General features: G+C 49.8%; 1 long non-coding RNA gene across 1 annotated transcript; it reads right to left on the bottom strand.

The window, feature by feature from the left end:
• Nucleotides 1–11,802: 11,802 nt before the first annotated feature.
• On the bottom strand, nucleotides 11,803–15,892 carry LOC136573652 (uncharacterized). Its single transcript, XR_010785915.1, has 2 exons — nucleotides 15,351–15,892; nucleotides 11,803–12,046 (listed from the first exon to the last, which is right to left on the bottom strand). It is a non-coding gene; the product is annotated as an uncharacterized lncRNA (long non-coding RNA).
• Between the last annotated feature and the right edge of the window lie 42 nt (nucleotides 15,893–15,934).

Raw genomic sequence — 15,934 nt, 5'->3', positions numbered from 1 at the left:
AATGTTACAGGGATCCGCCTATACTTTTGCTACAGAAATGTTACAAGGGTCCGCCTATACTCTTGATGCTAAAAGGTTTTAGGGGTTTGCCTATACTTTTGCTACAGAAATGTTACTTGGGTCCGCCTATACTCTTGCTACTGAATTGTTACAGGGGTCTACCTATACTCTTGCTACATAAATGTTACTGAGGTCTGCCTATACTCTTGCTACAGAAAGGTTACAGGGGTCCAGCTATACACTTGGTACTGAAAGGTTTGAGGGGTTCACCTATACTTTTGCTACAAAAATGTTACAGGGGTCCGCCTATACTGTGGGTGCACAAAGGTTTCCCATTGCGGTGTTCAGATGCCTGACACATACGCAGAATGAAGTGTGTGGAGACACATGGATTTCCCATAGCTATTTAACTCACGACACATTGGTTCATACAAGGTGGAGGCAGGGACCGAACCTGACCCAGGGCTCACGTACTTCCCACACAGAGCATTGCGGGTCCTACCTTAGTCATGGTTTCTCGGCATTATTATGCCACCACCTCCTCCTGCTTGGGGTCTGGGGATCAGCGATGGGAACATGTATTTTCTCTTGTGTTACCACAGTTATCTGAGACAGTGGTTTGGGCCAAACAAAAGGAGCGTTACTGCATTAATGAGACGTTCACAGCTGCACTAGCATCCGAATCCACTTTATACCCACTATTACTGAGGGTGTGACCCGAGGCCGAGGTCCTCGGTGGGGTGAAACTGCCTTGTTTGGGCGCTCTGATTTCTTTATGTGTAATTCTGTATTTGAGTTCCATGGGCTCGCCTATGCTGTGGGTGCACAAAGACTTCACATTGTGGTGTTTTAACTGTCTGGCAGAAATACAATGACTGACTTGGCTATGGTGAAGATGGCTTTCCCACTGCGGTGTTTTACTTATCTGGCACAAATACACTGAGTGACTAGGGCAGAAGTGTGGGCCTAGGTCCTGGTGAAACTCTGCCAAGTTTGGGCACTCTCTTTTCTTCCTGTTTAATATTGTCCCTGGGTTCCAGGGGCTCACCTATATATGTGGGTGCACAAAGGCTTCCCTATTGCATTGTTCAGCTATCTGACACATACAAAGAATGAATTGGGCTGAAACGTGGGCGGGAGGAATCTCTGCCATGTTTGGGCACTCTGATTTCTTCATGTGTAATACTTTCTCTGGGTTCCAGGGGTTCGCCTTTGCTATGGGTGCACAAAGACTTCAAATTGCGTTGTTTTACCTGTCTGGCACAAATACACTGACCAGGGCAGAAATGTAGGCTGAGGCCGTTGGCATGGTGAAAGTCTGCCATGTTTGGGCACTCTGATTTCCTCATGTGTAATACTATCTTTGTGCACCCACAGCTTAGGCGAGCCCAAGGAACTCAAAGACTTCCCATTGCGGTGTTGAGTTTTCTGACACCTACACAGAATGAATTGTGTAGTGACACATGGATTTCCCATTGCTATGTAACTCATGGCACCTTGGGTCACACAAGGTGGAGGCTGGGACCGAGTCTGACCCTGGGCCCGCTCACGTGTTTCTCACACAGAGTATTATTGCATTGTGGAGATGTGTAAAGGTGCTGGCACCTGAGTCCCCTTTGCGTCCCCTCCACGTTTGCGGCTCCTGACAATTTTGTGACGGAAGTGGCATGGGATTGGAATGATGATTGCACATCAATTTATCATAAATTCTCAACACAATTGTGAGCTATCGCCCACATTTTCAAAGAGGGTCATTGCCTAGCCCTGCCAAGCCTGTAAAATGTGTGCCTCAGGTTCCTCTTCATCCAGTACGCACTTATAAATTGACATGAAGGTGGTGTGGCTATGAAGCGGGCATGTGGCATGAGGCCAGCTCAATGCTGCGCAGGGAAATTTTTTGGGTGAGCTGTGGATGCTGGGTTGTGCAGGGGGGGAGGGGAGTTGGACAGCAATGCCAGCATGTAACCCAGGAGAAGAGGCAGCGGTAACACCCGCAGGCGGTGATTGTCCTTGGTTGCAGGTAGTGTTGTGCTTAGCTAAGATGTTGCAGTGCGTGTGCCTTGCTAATGAGGGTTTGTCTGAAGTAAATTGTTAGGGGGGTAACCGCCAGGCTCTTGCCCCCATTGTGGCTTAATAGTGGGAGCTGGGAGCCTCAGATGCAGCCATGCATGCCGCCTCTGCCCTTCCCTATCTGTTTCTTTGGTGTCTCCATGACTTTCTGATGTTTTCTGGTGTTTCACAAGTCATCACCTATGCGGAGCATTAGTCCCATACAAAAATGCTCGAGTTCTCCATGGACTTCAATGGGGTTCGTTACTCGAAACAAGCTCTCGAGTATTACGAAAAGTTTGATTCGAGCAACGAGCACCCGAGCATTTTGGTGCTCGCTCATCTCTACTAAACACCTAATGTTAGCAATCTAGTTTATGGAGCAGCTTTTAGGCCAAAGCAAGTTTCTAGTTTGATGAGCCTTCCCAGATAGTGTGAACACCATCAGTGCTGTGTGTTTGTGGCAATGCAGAATATGTTAACAGGATTGACTGGTGTTAATGAGAATTGCAAATGTTGAATAACTAAAATCAGAATATGGGTGTGTTTGTAGTGTTTTTTGTACCCTTTTTCATCTTCTCTCAGTTTCCTGGCCACAGTCAATTCATATGCCTTGTTACATTTTGAATTCCAGCTTAACATCTCAACGGTATCCAGAATAGTCCCAGAGACCTGCAACATTATTTGGCAGCGCCTGGTGCCTCAAGCTATGGCTCCTCCTTTGTGGCAAAAATGGCTGGACATTGCTGCGGGCTTTTGGGAGTCTACACAGTTTTCCAACAGCATTGGGGTGCTGGACAGAAATCACATTCGTGTTAGAAAGCCACTGCACTCAAGGTCCTGATTAGAGATGAGCGAGCACCAAAATGCTCGGGTGCTCGTTGCTCGAGTCGAACTTTCTGCGATGCTCGAGGGTTCGTTTCAAGTAACGAACCCCATTGAAGTCAATAGGCGACTCGAGCATTTTTGTTCTCCGCTAAGGTTTTCATTGGTGAAAATCTGGAAAACCCAAGAAAGTGATGGAAACGACACAGAAACGGATAGGGCAGGCGAGGGGCAACATGCTGGGCTGCATTTCAGGTTCCCAGGTCCCACTATTAAGCCACAATAGCGGCAAGAGTGCCCCCCCCCCCTAACAATTTTTACTTTGGACAAACCCTCATTAGCAAGGCACACCTTAGCTAAGCACCACACTACCTCCAACTAAGCACAAGCACTGCCTGCGGGACACACCGCTGACTCTTCTACTGGGTTACATGCTGCCCAAATTCCCCCCCCCCCCCCCGCACAACCCAAAGCACACAGCACACACCAAAGTGTCCCTGTGCAGCCTTCAGCTGCCCTCATGCCACACGCTGGCCTCATAGCTACACCACCCTCATGTCTATTTATAAGCGCGTCTGCCATGAGGGGGAACCGGAGGCACACACTGCAGAGGGTTGGCAGGGCCAGGCAGCGACCCTCTTTAAAAGGGGCAGGGTGATAGCTCACAATGTTGCACAGAAGCAATGAGAAATCCAATCCTGTGCCACCTCTGTCAGGAGCTGAAAATGTGGCACATGGATTCCCCATTGCTATGCCCACGCAGTATTCATTCTGTCAAGGTGTCGCATAGCTCAATCGACACTGCAAGGGGAAAGCCGTCTGCGCTCTGCCGCCTACCCAAGTCAGTCAGTGTCTTTGTGCCAGACAGGTCAAACACCACAATGGGAACTAAGTTTGCACCAACAGCATAGGTGTGTCCTAGGAAACCCAAGACCTGAACCAAAAATTGATCTTAGCGGCCAAACAAGGCAGACTTGCACCGCGCCCACGACATAGGCCTCGGCCCACAGCTTTAGAAATCCTAGGCAGGAAGCGGACTTTCACTGCACCCAGGACATAGGCGTCTGCACAAACCCTCGGCAATCGTGGGCCTACAGCGGACTCCAATGCTAGCGTAGCTGTGCACGTCTCATTAGCGCTGTATTGCTCCTGAAGTTTGTCCCAATGCAGTGCCCCGGATAGTAGAGCTAACGTCAGATTAAATGCAGGTGGGCTTCGGCCCACACTGCATGCCCCAGTCAGACAGGGGTTTTTTATAAGTAGTCACAGGCATGTACAACTCCGCAATGGGAATTTCGTGTGCACCCACAGCATGGGTGGGTCCCAGGAAGCCACCGGCGGTACATCAATAAATCCCATTGCAGTGCCCTGGACAGCAGAGCTAACGTCAGATTAAATACAGTTGGGCTTCGGTCCACACTGCATGCCCCAGTCAGACTGGGGTTCTTTATAAGTAGACACAGGCAGTTACAACTCTCATGTGAAGTCCGTGTGCACCCACAGCATGGGTGGGTCCCCGGAAGCCACCAGCGGTACATCAATAAATCCCATTGCAGTGCCCTGCACAGCTGAGCTAACGTCAGATAAAATACAGGTGGGCTTTAGCCCACACTGAATGCCCCAGTCAGACTGGTTTTTTTTATAAGTATACACAGGCAGTTACAACTCCCTAATGTGAAGTCCCTGTGGACCCACAGCAGGGGTGGCTCCCTGGAACCCACCGGTGGTACATGAATATATCCCATTGCAGTGCCCTGGACAGCAAAGCTAACGTCTGATTACATACAGGTGGGCTTCGGCCAAGAATGTTTTCATTGTTGGAGTAGGAGGAGGGGGATGATTTTGAGGCAGTACGTGTCATGTCCCTGTGTCCATGGGTATATGCACCTTACCAGTAACCGCGTGGGTGGAATATTGGTCGCGACTGTGGACCTATTTGCGCGGTTTTATTTACCGTATATACCGGCGTATAAGGCGACGGGGCGTATAAGACGACCCCCCAACTGTCACCTTATACGCCGGTAATATAGTGTAAAAAAAAAAAATCATTACTCACCTCCCCCGGCGTTCTGTCGCGCTCTGGCAGGATGTCGCTCGCTCCTCGTCCCCGACGCAGCATTGCTTTCTGAATGCAGGGCTTGGAATCCCCGCCTCCAGAAAGCTAATACACACGCCGTCAGCCAGTTACAGCCATTGAATGACAGCATTGAATGGCTGTGATTGGCTGAAGACGCACGTGGCTTCAGCCAATCACACTATTCAATGACATCATTGAATGGGTGTGATTGGCTGAAGCCACTTGCGCCTTCAGCCAATCACAGCCATTCAATGCTGTCATTGAATGGCTGTAACTGGCTGACGGCGTGTGTATTAGCTTTCTGGAGGCGGGGATTCCAAGCCCCGCATTCAGAAAGCAATGCTGCGCCGGGGACGAGGAGTGAGCGACATCCTGCCGGAGCGCGACAGAACGCCGGGGGAGGTGAGTAATGATTTTTTTTTTTTACACTTTTTTTTTGGTATTACCGGCGTATAAGACGACCACCGACTTCAGAGCAGATTTTTCGGGGTTCAAAAGTCGTCTTATACGCCGGTATATACGGTAGTTGGTTTTCCGAATGTGGCCAGGATTAGGTGGGCCGTGGTGAGAGGCTTTCTTATTGTGTCGTTTAAGGTGAAATTCTTGGGCTGCCGCCAGACGGTCGACTGCAAAAGCATTTGCCAAGAATGTTTTCATTGTTGGAGGAGGAGGACGGGGATGTTTTTGAGGCAGTACGTGTCCTGTCCCCGTGTCCGTGGTTATATGCACCTTCCCAGTGACCGCGCCGCTGAAAAGTTGTCGCGCCTGGGTACCTAGTAGCACGGCCTCGCCACCATCATGTCTTTGGGAAGCCTCCGTTTCCACAACCCTGTAACATAGCAGTAGCAGCAGTATAGGCAGACCCCAGTAACAGTTACGTAGAAGCAGTATGGGCAAAGCAGCAGATAAACATTTCCCTGGCAGCAGTGTAGGGAGAGCATAGCATTGGTAAGATTTCAGTAGTAGCAGTATAGACAGGGCCCAGTAACATTTATGTAGAAGCAGTATGGGCAGAGCCCACTATTAGTTACATTTGTGTTATAGCAGTATAGACATGCCCCAGTAACATTTCCGTTGAAGCATTATGGGCAGAGCCCAGTATTAGTAAAATTACAGTAGTAACAGTATACACCAACCAAGGTAACATTTCAGGAGCAGAAGTATCGGCAGACCGAAGTAACATTTCTGTTGCTGAAGTATAGTCAGACCCCTGTAGCATTACTGTGGCAGAAGTATAGGTAGGCAGAACAGAGTTACATTTCTGTAGCAAAAGTGTAGGCCAACCCCAGACACAGTGGTGTAGCATGAGTGCAGGCGAAGCCCATAAAAATTACTTGGATTACATTCTAGGCGAGGGCCCGAAAGATTGGTGTACCGACAGTACAAATGTACCCCAGAAAAATTGCCCATGCCCAACCCAGAAGGCAGGTGAAACCCATTAATCACTTAGCGTACTGTGGCTTAATTTTTAACTATGCCTGGAGGCAGCCCAGTCAAAATAAAAACTGGTTCAGGTGGAAGTTTCAATGCTTTAATGAGAATTGAAACAGATAAATATTATTTAGAAAAGTTATATGAGCCTTTTGGCCCACAGAAAAATTGCCCGTTCACGGTGATTACGAGAGGTTTCAGGAGGAGGAGCCAGAGGAGGAGGATGAATATCATACACAGATTGACAAAGGTCTTTAGGTAGCGCTGTTGTCTGCTGGTGGAGCAGAGAAGTCTGGGGAAATCCAGGCTTTGTTCATCTTTATGAGTGTAAGCCAGTCGGCACTGTCAGTTGACAGGCGGGTACGCTTGTCCGTGATGATTCCCCCAGCTGCACTAAACACCCTCTCTGACAAGATGCTAGCCGCAGGGCAAGCCAACACCTCCAGGGCATACAGCGCGAGTTCGGGCCACGTGTCCAGCTTCGACACCCAGTAGTTGTACGGAGCTGTGGCGTTACGGATGACGGTGGTACGATCGGCTACGTACTCCCTCACCATCTTCTTACAGTGCTCCCTCCTACTCAGCTTGGACTGGGGAGGTGTGACACAGTCTTGCTGGGAGCCATAAAGCTGGCAAAGGCCTTGAAGAGTGTTCCCCTTCCTGCGCTGAACACGCTGCCTGATCTCTGCGCCTCCCCTTCTACTTTGCCCTCGGAACTGCGCCTTCTGCCACTAGCACTGTCACATGCGAAGTTTACCATCAGTTTGTCCACCAGGGCCCTGTGGTATTGCATTACTCTCAAACCCCTTTCCTCTTCGGGAATGAGAGTGGAAAAGTTCTCCTTATACCGTGGGTCGAGCAGTGTGTACACCCAGTAATCCGTAGTGGCCAGAATGCGTGTAACGCGAGGGTCACGAGAAAGGCATGCTAACATAAAGTCAGCCATGTGTGCCAGGGTACCTGTACGCAACATATGGCTGTCCTCACTAGGAAGATCACTTTGAGTATCCTCCTCCTCCTCCTTCTCCTCCTTCTCCTCCTCAGGCCATACACGCTGAATGGATGAGAGGCAAGCAGCATGGGTACCCTCTGCAGTGGGCCCAGCTGTCTCTTCCTCCTCAGGCTCCTCCTCCTCCTCCACACGCTTAGATATAGACATGAGGGTGCTCTGACTATTCAGCGACATACTGTCTTCCCTCGCCTCCGTTTCTGCCCGCAAAGCATCAGCCTTTATGCTTTGCAGGGAACTTCTCAACAGGCATAGCAGGGGAATTGTGACGCTAATGATTGCAGCATCGCCACTCACCATCAGGGTGGACTCCTCAAAGTTTCCAAGGACCTGGCAGATATCTGCCATCCAGGCCCACTCCTCTGTAAAGAATTGAGGAGGCTGACTCCCACTTCGCCGCCCATGTTGGAGTTGGTATTCCACTATAGCTCTACGCTGCTCATACGGCCGGGACAACATGTGAAGCATAGAGTTCCACCATGTGGGCACGTCGCAAGGCAGTCGGTGCACTGGCAGATTTAACCGATGTTGCAGGGTGGCAGCGTCCGTGTTGGACTTGCGGAAATGTGCGCTGACCTGGCGCACCTTGCCGAGGAGGTCTGACAAGTGTGGGTAGCCTTTCAGAAACCGCTGAACCACCAAATCAAAGACGTGGGCCAGGCATGGCACGTGCGTGTGGCTGCAAAGCTGCAGAGCCGCCACCAGGTTACGGCCGTTGTCACACATGACCATGCCCGGTTGGAGGCTCAGTGGCGAATGCCAGCAGTCGGTCTGCTCTGTCAGACCATGCAACAGTTCGTGGGCCATGTGCCTCTTCTCTCCTAAGCTGAGTAGTATCAGCATGGCCTTCTGACTTCTGCCCACCGCTGTGCTGCCACGCCACACCGACTGCTGGCAACGTGCTGCTGCTGACAAGTCTTGATTGCGAAGTAGAGGTTGCGTTGGAGGAGGAGGAGGAGGAAGGTTTAGTGGAGGTGGCATACACCGCCGCAGATACCAGCACCGATCTGGGGCCCGCAATTCTGGGGGTGGGTAGTACATGAGCGGTCCCAGGCTCTGACTCGGTCCCAGCCTCCACTAAATTCACCCAATGTGCCGTCAGGGAGATATAGTGGCCCTGCCCGCCTGTGCTTGTCCACGTGTCCGTTGTTAAGTGGACCTTGCCAGTAACCGAGTTGGTGAGGGCGCGTACAATGTTGCGTGAAACGTGGTCGTGCAGGGCTGGGACGGCACAACGTGAAAAATAGTGGCGACTGGGGACAGAGTAGCGCGGGGCTGCCGCCGCCATCATGTTTTTGAATGCCTCAGTTTTCACCAGCCTGTAGGGGAGCATCTCCAGGCTGATCAATTTGGCTATGTGGACATTTAAAGCTTGAGCGTGCGGGTGCGTGGCGGCATATTTGCGTGTTCGCTCCAACGATTCTCTTAGCGACAGCTGGACGCTGCGCTGAGAGACATTGCTGGATGGGGCCGAGGACAGCGGAGGTGAGGGTGTGGGTCCAGGCCAGGAGACGATCGTGCCTGTGTCCTGAGAGGCGGGTTGGATCTCAGTGGCAGGTTGGGGCCCAGGGGGAGAGGCAGTGCCGCAAGCTGGAGGCGGTGAACGGCCTTCGTCCCACCTTGTGGGGTGCTTGGCCATCATGTGCCTGCGCATGCTGATGGTGGTGAGGCTGGTGGTGGTGGCTCACTGGCTGATCTTGGCGCGACAAAGGTTGCACACCACTGTTTGTTGGTCGTCCGCCGTCTCAGTGAAAAACTGCCACACCTTAGAGCACCTTGGCCTCTGCACGGTGGCTTGGTGCGAGGGGGTGCTTTGGCAAACAGCTGGTGCATTATTCGCTCTGGCCCTGCCTCTACCTCTGGCCACCCCACTGCCTCTTCCAACCTGTCCTGCGGGTGCAATTGCCTCCCCCTCAGAAGACCGGTCCTCAGTTGGCTTATCACACCACAAGGGGTCAGTCACCTCATCGTCCAGCGGCTCTTCCTCCGAATTCTCTGTTCGCTCCTTCCTCGGACTTACTGTCCTTACTACTACCTCACTGATAGACAACTGTGTCTCATCGTCATCGTCCTCCTCACCCACTCAAAGCTCTTGAGACAGTTGCTGGAAGTCCCCAGCCTCATCCCCCGGACCCCGGGAACTTTCCAAAGGTTGGGCATCGGTCACGACAAACTCTTCCGGTGGGAGAGGAACCATTGTTGCCCAATCTGGGCAGGGGCCCGAGAACAGTTCCTGGAAGTCTGCCTGCTCCTCAGAATGTGTCATTTTCATGGAGTGAGGAGGCTGGGAGGAAGGAGGAGCAGCAGCCAGAGGATTCAGAGTTGCAGCAGTGGACGGCGTAGAAGACTGGGTGGTCGATAGATTGCTGGATGCACTTTCTCCCATCAACGACAGGACCTGCTCACACTGCTCCGTTTTTAATAAAGGTCTACGACGTGGACCCAAAAATTGTGATATGAAGCTGGGGATCCCAGGAAATATCCTCTCTCCTACTCCCACAGCAGCCGACTGTGATTCGCCTGGACCAGGAACTCGGCCTATTGCCACACCCTCATTTGGAACTCTGCATCCTCGCCCGCGTCCACATCCTCAACCCCTACCCCTACACCTACCCTTCAGCATTGTGGATTAAGAATCGAGCAGACACTGAGCAGTGTAAAAATTTTTTTGAATTATTGCCGCACAGTTGCTGCCTGCCAACGGTTATACAACGCAAAATGAAGCCAGAGCTAAATTATAAGGAAGGATGCAAGCAGGACTAGCTGTGCCCTATGCAGTTGAGATTCACCTCAAGTCCCACAGGCCATGCAGTAATATGCACTGGGTTACAAGCAGCTGTAAAAAAGAATTCCTTTTTTTAAATTTGTTTTTTTCCAATGTAATGCAGGCAATGGAGCGTGTATTGGACTCTCCCTCTATGGCTGTCTGGCACCGTACACTGTGCCGGCAGCTGAATGGTAACAGAGCGGTGAAAAATATTTGTACTTTCTTGGCGTGCATTTGGAGGCAGAGAGCGCTTACGTTACACTAACTGCCCCCAGCAAAAAATTGAAACTCAAGGCTGAACTCAGGCCTTGCTGTGCACTATGCAGTTCAATTTGACCTCAAGTCCCACAGGCCACGCAGTAATGTGCACTGGGTTACAAGCAGCCGTAAAAAGGGTTTCTTTTTTAAAATTTGTTTTTTTCCAATGCAATGTAGGCAATGGAGTGTGTATTGGACTCTCCTTCTATGGCTGTCTGGCACCATACACTGTGCCGGAAACTGACTGGTAACACAGAATGGTGAAAACTATTAGTGCTTTCTTGGCGTGCACTTGGAGGCAGAGAGCACTTACGTTACACTAACTGCCCCCAGCAAAAAAATGACACTGAAGGCTGAACTCAGGCCTTGCTGTGCATTATGCAGTTAAGATTCACCTCAAGTCCCACAGGCCACGCAGTAATATGCACTGGGTTGCAAGCAGCCGTAAAAAAGAATTCCCTTTTTAAAATTTGTTTTTTTCCCCAATGCAATGCAGGCAATGGAGCGTGTATTGGACTCTCCCTCTATGGCTGTCTGGCACCATACACTACGCCGGCAGCAGAGTGGTAACACAGAGCAGTGAAAAATATTTGTGCTTTCTAAACGTGCACTTGCAGGCAGAGAGCGCTTACATTACACTAACTGCCCCCAGCAAAAAATTACACTGAAGGCTGAATGCAGGCCTTGCAGTGCAATACTGAGGTACTACAACTCCCAGCAACCACGGAGTTAAATGCACAGGTAGCCCTAAGAAGGAGCGTTGGGATTGTTGTAGACAGGATTCCACACTACCACTGTCCCTGCCTCACCAATACTTCCCCTATACAACGTAGTACAGACTGCAGCCTGATAACGCTATAGCTGTAATGGGTCTGCACGCCCGATATAGCAAAAAAAAAAAAATGCAAAACTGCTCCCAGCACCCACAACAGTAGTGCACTAGGTAAGCTGTGGCCCTAAGAAGGGCCGTTGGGGTTCTTGTAGACGCTAACACTCTCCCTATAATATCATCAGCAGCAGCAGCACTCTCCCTAATCTCTGCCAGGGTGCGTCTGTGGCGAGCCGCGGGCGGCGCCACTTTATATACTCGGCGGTCACTTGATCTCGCCAGCCACTCACTGCAGGGGGGTGGGATAGGGCTGGAACGTCACAGGAGGAAGTTGTAATGCCTTCCCTGCATTTCTATTGGCCAGAAAATGGTGCAAATCTTTAAGGGAAGGAAATGTAATTTGACGCGAACACCGCGTGGTGCTCGTCTCGAGTAACGAGCATCTCAAACACCCTAATACTCGAACAAGCATCAAGCTCGGACGAGTATGCTCGCTCATCTCTAGTCACAGTCTAATAAGCTATATGAGATTAAAAAAGGTGGTCTAGGTTAATATATGAATTGTATGAAAGTTGTAGCCTTTAATGTTGGGATGAAGAATGCACCATAGATCAATTAGTTTTTAACTCCTCAAAGCTTTCTTCAGTCTACGGGTCGCACATCTAGAGACAGGCGATCTGTCTGTGGAAGGATCTAAACCTGGATCAAGCGTCACATTAAAATCACCCCCAAGGGTAATATCAGATCCTTCTGCAAAATCATCCAACCTCTGGAGAGTCTTGGTCCAAAAGAATCCTGTTCCTAATTAGAAAAAAATAGAAATTAGCGATTGTATAGGAAAAAACAGCAATCGTAATTTTAAGAAAGATGTGTCGTTCCTTTGTATCAGATTGTGGAGTTAAAGGATTGTGCTTCGGATGCCGATTGCGATACCATGTTGTTTAATATTATTATGACAGTGAGGCATTCTAGTGGCTACAATGAGTCTCATGAACATATCTGAATTTGGGAGTGTTTCTCTGGTTTGTTAAGGCCTCTGGTGTTGTAAGAGCAAAATGTCAAAGATGCCATTATATTTTAATTAGTTAGTGGAGTACATGATAGGCAGGCCACATCACATAACAAGGGACTGAGGTAGTTAGAAGCAGATGAGAAAGAGAGATTACTCGAGAAATGACAAAGTGAGAAATGACAAAGTAGGGAGACCAAGTGGTGGTGGGGATGACGAGGAGAAGAGAGACAAAAGAGAAGGAATTTCCAATCATAGTTCTACTGCAGTTTTACTCTGTATAAAAACTAAGATTTGGCTAGAGTCACAGTAGCATTGTGTAACAGTCCGTATGTGGGGTTAATAGAGCAGATGACAGATCCTTGACTCCATACCAACCGCAGCAATAGTAAAATAATTTTTATATATAGGCTAGTTAAACACAATGTATGTGGTTATGAGAGACTACAAAAAGAGTGAAAAATGTGAGGGAACAAGTGGGGCACGACATCCTAAGGCCTAAGATTACCCAGACATATTGTGTAGGTTGAAGAGATCTAATATAGACTGTCGTTTGGGAGTGTCTCCACCCAAACCCCACACAACCAGCATAAATCTTATGAATCCAGATCTCCAACATAGAAGTAGAGAAAAGATGAAAATATAACCACAATGTTATATAATAACAGCCTTTCCAACTTGGCCATAGGAAAAATGTCCTCAGTTAGGGCGCATTAGAGGAAAAGTGAGAGTGCCTAACCTTCGGCCCTATATTTCTGGTGAACAATGTGGTATTTTGTTTGATGTTTCTTCTAGCCTCTAACCTATTGGGTTGCCAACTCCCACTAGTCAGCAGAGGGGAAGTGCCTTAAAGTCTCAGCCAATCTGGTAGATAAATCATGGGCAGTTTTTAAGGGTGGTCAAAAATTTGAATAGATCTCTGATGCCTCTGAAGATAGCTGCTGTCCCATCATATCTGACTGTAAATTTAAAAGGAAAGCCCCAGTCATATGGGATCTCCCACTCCTTTAACCCCTTGAGTGGCACGCCCGGAAATTTTCCGGGACGAGCTCCACTGCTCATAGCAACATAGCCCGGAAGATTTCCGGGCTATGTGTCACTATGGGAGCTGCAGAGCACAATGCCACAAGCTGTGACAGTGTGCTCTGCCTGCACAGTCCCACAGAGAACAAAGCAAGGGCTTTAAAAAACCAGCAGAAGATATTGCCGATATGCCGGCAATCTCCTGCACTGGTTTGTTTACAGGTTGCCATAGAGACCATCGGCTTGTCAGAAGCAAGCCGATGGTCTCTGTGGCAGGGAGAGCTGGTGCTTGGCTGTGAGAGGACAGCTAGGTACCTGCTCTTACAGCAGAGATCAGAGAAAACCTCCGATCTCTGCTGTGTTAACCCTTTACATGCTGCAGTCTATGTGACTGCAGCATGTAAAGGGCTGTCACTGCAGCATGTAAAGGGCTGTCACCATCGGACCCCCGGAATGTGAGGTGGAGGTGGAGGTCCCCTAAAGGGACAAAAAAATAAATAAAAAAATAATAAAAACACTTGTCTCTCTTTTAGAGATGAGCGAACGTACTCGGATAAGCACTACTCGTCCGAGTAATGTGCTTTATCCGAGTACCTCTCCGCTCGTCCTGAAAGATTCGGGGCGCTCCGCTGCTGACAGGTGAGTCGGAGCGGGGCAGAGCGGGCGGGAGAGAAGGAGAGAAAGATCTCCCCTCCGTTCCTCCCGGCTCTCCCCTGCAGCTCCCCGCTCCGCAGCGCGTCCCGAATCTTTCAGGACGAGCGGAGAGGTACTCGGATAAAGCACATTACTCGGACGAGTAGTGCTTATCCGAGTACGTTCGCTCATCTCTACTCCCTTTACTTTGTAAAAAAATCAAAAATATAATCACACATGTGGTATCCATGCGTAGTAATGATCCAGAGAAGGAAGTTAATACATTATTTAACCCCTTAATGACATGGCCCCTTTTTTTCTTTTTTCCCCATTTCTTTTTTTCCTCCCCCCTGTTTAAAAGGTGAAGATCCCAGCGGCCATCTTACTTAGGTAAGTAAGAAGTCACCGGAGCGTGGGGATTCGGGTAAGTACTGGCCGTCTTTTTTTTTTTATTCCTGCATCGGGTTTGTCTCGCGCCGAACGGGGGGGGCTATTGAAAAAAAAAAAAAAAACGTTTTGGCGCGGGACAACCCCTTTAAGGCACAAGGATCTATGGATTCTATCAATCTCTACAGATTTTCTGGTGAATGTTGCAAGAAATCTCCAAAACCTTTATGTGCCAAGTCCTCCAACTATGCAGGCTCCACCTCCTCAGGTAGACCTCTGATATGGATATTATTACGCCTGTTGCAATTTTCAATGTCATCCAGTCAGTGTGTTAGGATATCAGAGATTTGGTAAGTGTGTTTGTTCAATATAGTATGGTTATTGTTGAGATAAGATATATATCTCTTATCTTGCATCTCCTCAGCCTCTGCTAGACGATGGCCTGTATGTTGTATCTCTCTCTGAATGGATGCCATAGCTTGTTTCTGTGAAGATGCCAGGTGTGTAAAGACACCCTTCAGTTCCACCTTAGTAGGAATGGCTTTAAGGTGTGTTTTCCAATCCCACTTATCTTCCACTCCATAGAATGCTGGGTTAATTGTGTGCCCCTCTGCTGAGCTGTGTAGTGCAGAGGAGTTAGTGGAGGAGGAGGACCATTGCTGGATCTATGGGGTGGAAGTGCTCTGAAGTGTGAGGGGCTAAGCTGACTGCTGGTTCTTTGAGCTACAGGCGGAAGGGTTCTGCAATGCAGGCTGATTTAGTTAAATTAGTATCTCTGCTTCCCCCTGCTGTGCTGTGTGTGATTCTGCCAGCATCTGCTGCTGGGCTGAGTGTGATAAGCCCCTCACGTGGAGATCCTGGTGGGTCCTGCCTGCCTCCTCCTGTGGTGAATGGTCAGAAATGCCTGCTGGTGGCGGTTATTATTGTATCTTGATGCCACCGGAAACTAGGGGTGTGACAGTGCTTAGATAGAGGGACAGCCCTGTCACACCCCTAACTCCTGAATGGCTCGTTGTCAGTGTGCAGTCCCTCCCCCCCAGTTGGCTTACTCACCTTCCCACCGCAGCTGTAAATACTGTGGGCTGTGATGAACTGGGTCCCTCTGCTGAAGTGATTCTGTCCGTCGCCGGTACTCCACTCATGCCAATCTGGCTGCTGCTGCTGTTCCACTGGGCTGTTCCCATCATCCAACTGTGGCTGATACTCGGCTTACTACTCAGCACCCCGCAGCTGCTGCTGCAAAGAGTGCGGGCCATGATGCAGTATATCCCTCCACTGAAGCAACTCTAGCCCTTGCCGCTGCTCCGCTCATGCCATTCTGTCAGCTGCCGCTGCTCTATTCGTCAGACACTAACTGCCGCCGCTGCTGCACTGATCCCCTGGTAATGTTACCGTCACTGCTGCTGTGTTCATCTTGTGGCAGCCAGCGCAGTTTTGCTCATCTGACTGTGGGCGCTGATGCCGCTGCGCTCAGCCAATGCTGTAACTCCTTTCACTCCTCTGGGCTGCTTTGCTGCAAAAGTCAGTCGCTACTGTGACTGTTTTCTTCCTGGCGGTTCACATACCACGGCAGTGCTGGTCAGTGCCGGGGCGATGGGGACACAGACTCCTGGACTGAGGGTGACAGTGCAGAAAGC

This window comes from Eleutherodactylus coqui, chromosome 7, assembly GCF_035609145.1.
Source record: "Eleutherodactylus coqui strain aEleCoq1 chromosome 7, aEleCoq1.hap1, whole genome shotgun sequence".
Lineage (NCBI taxonomy): Eukaryota > Metazoa > Chordata > Amphibia > Anura > Eleutherodactylidae > Eleutherodactylus > Eleutherodactylus coqui.
The sequence above is the reverse complement of the archived record's forward strand: the minus strand, read 5'-3'. Positions and strand labels throughout refer to the sequence as shown.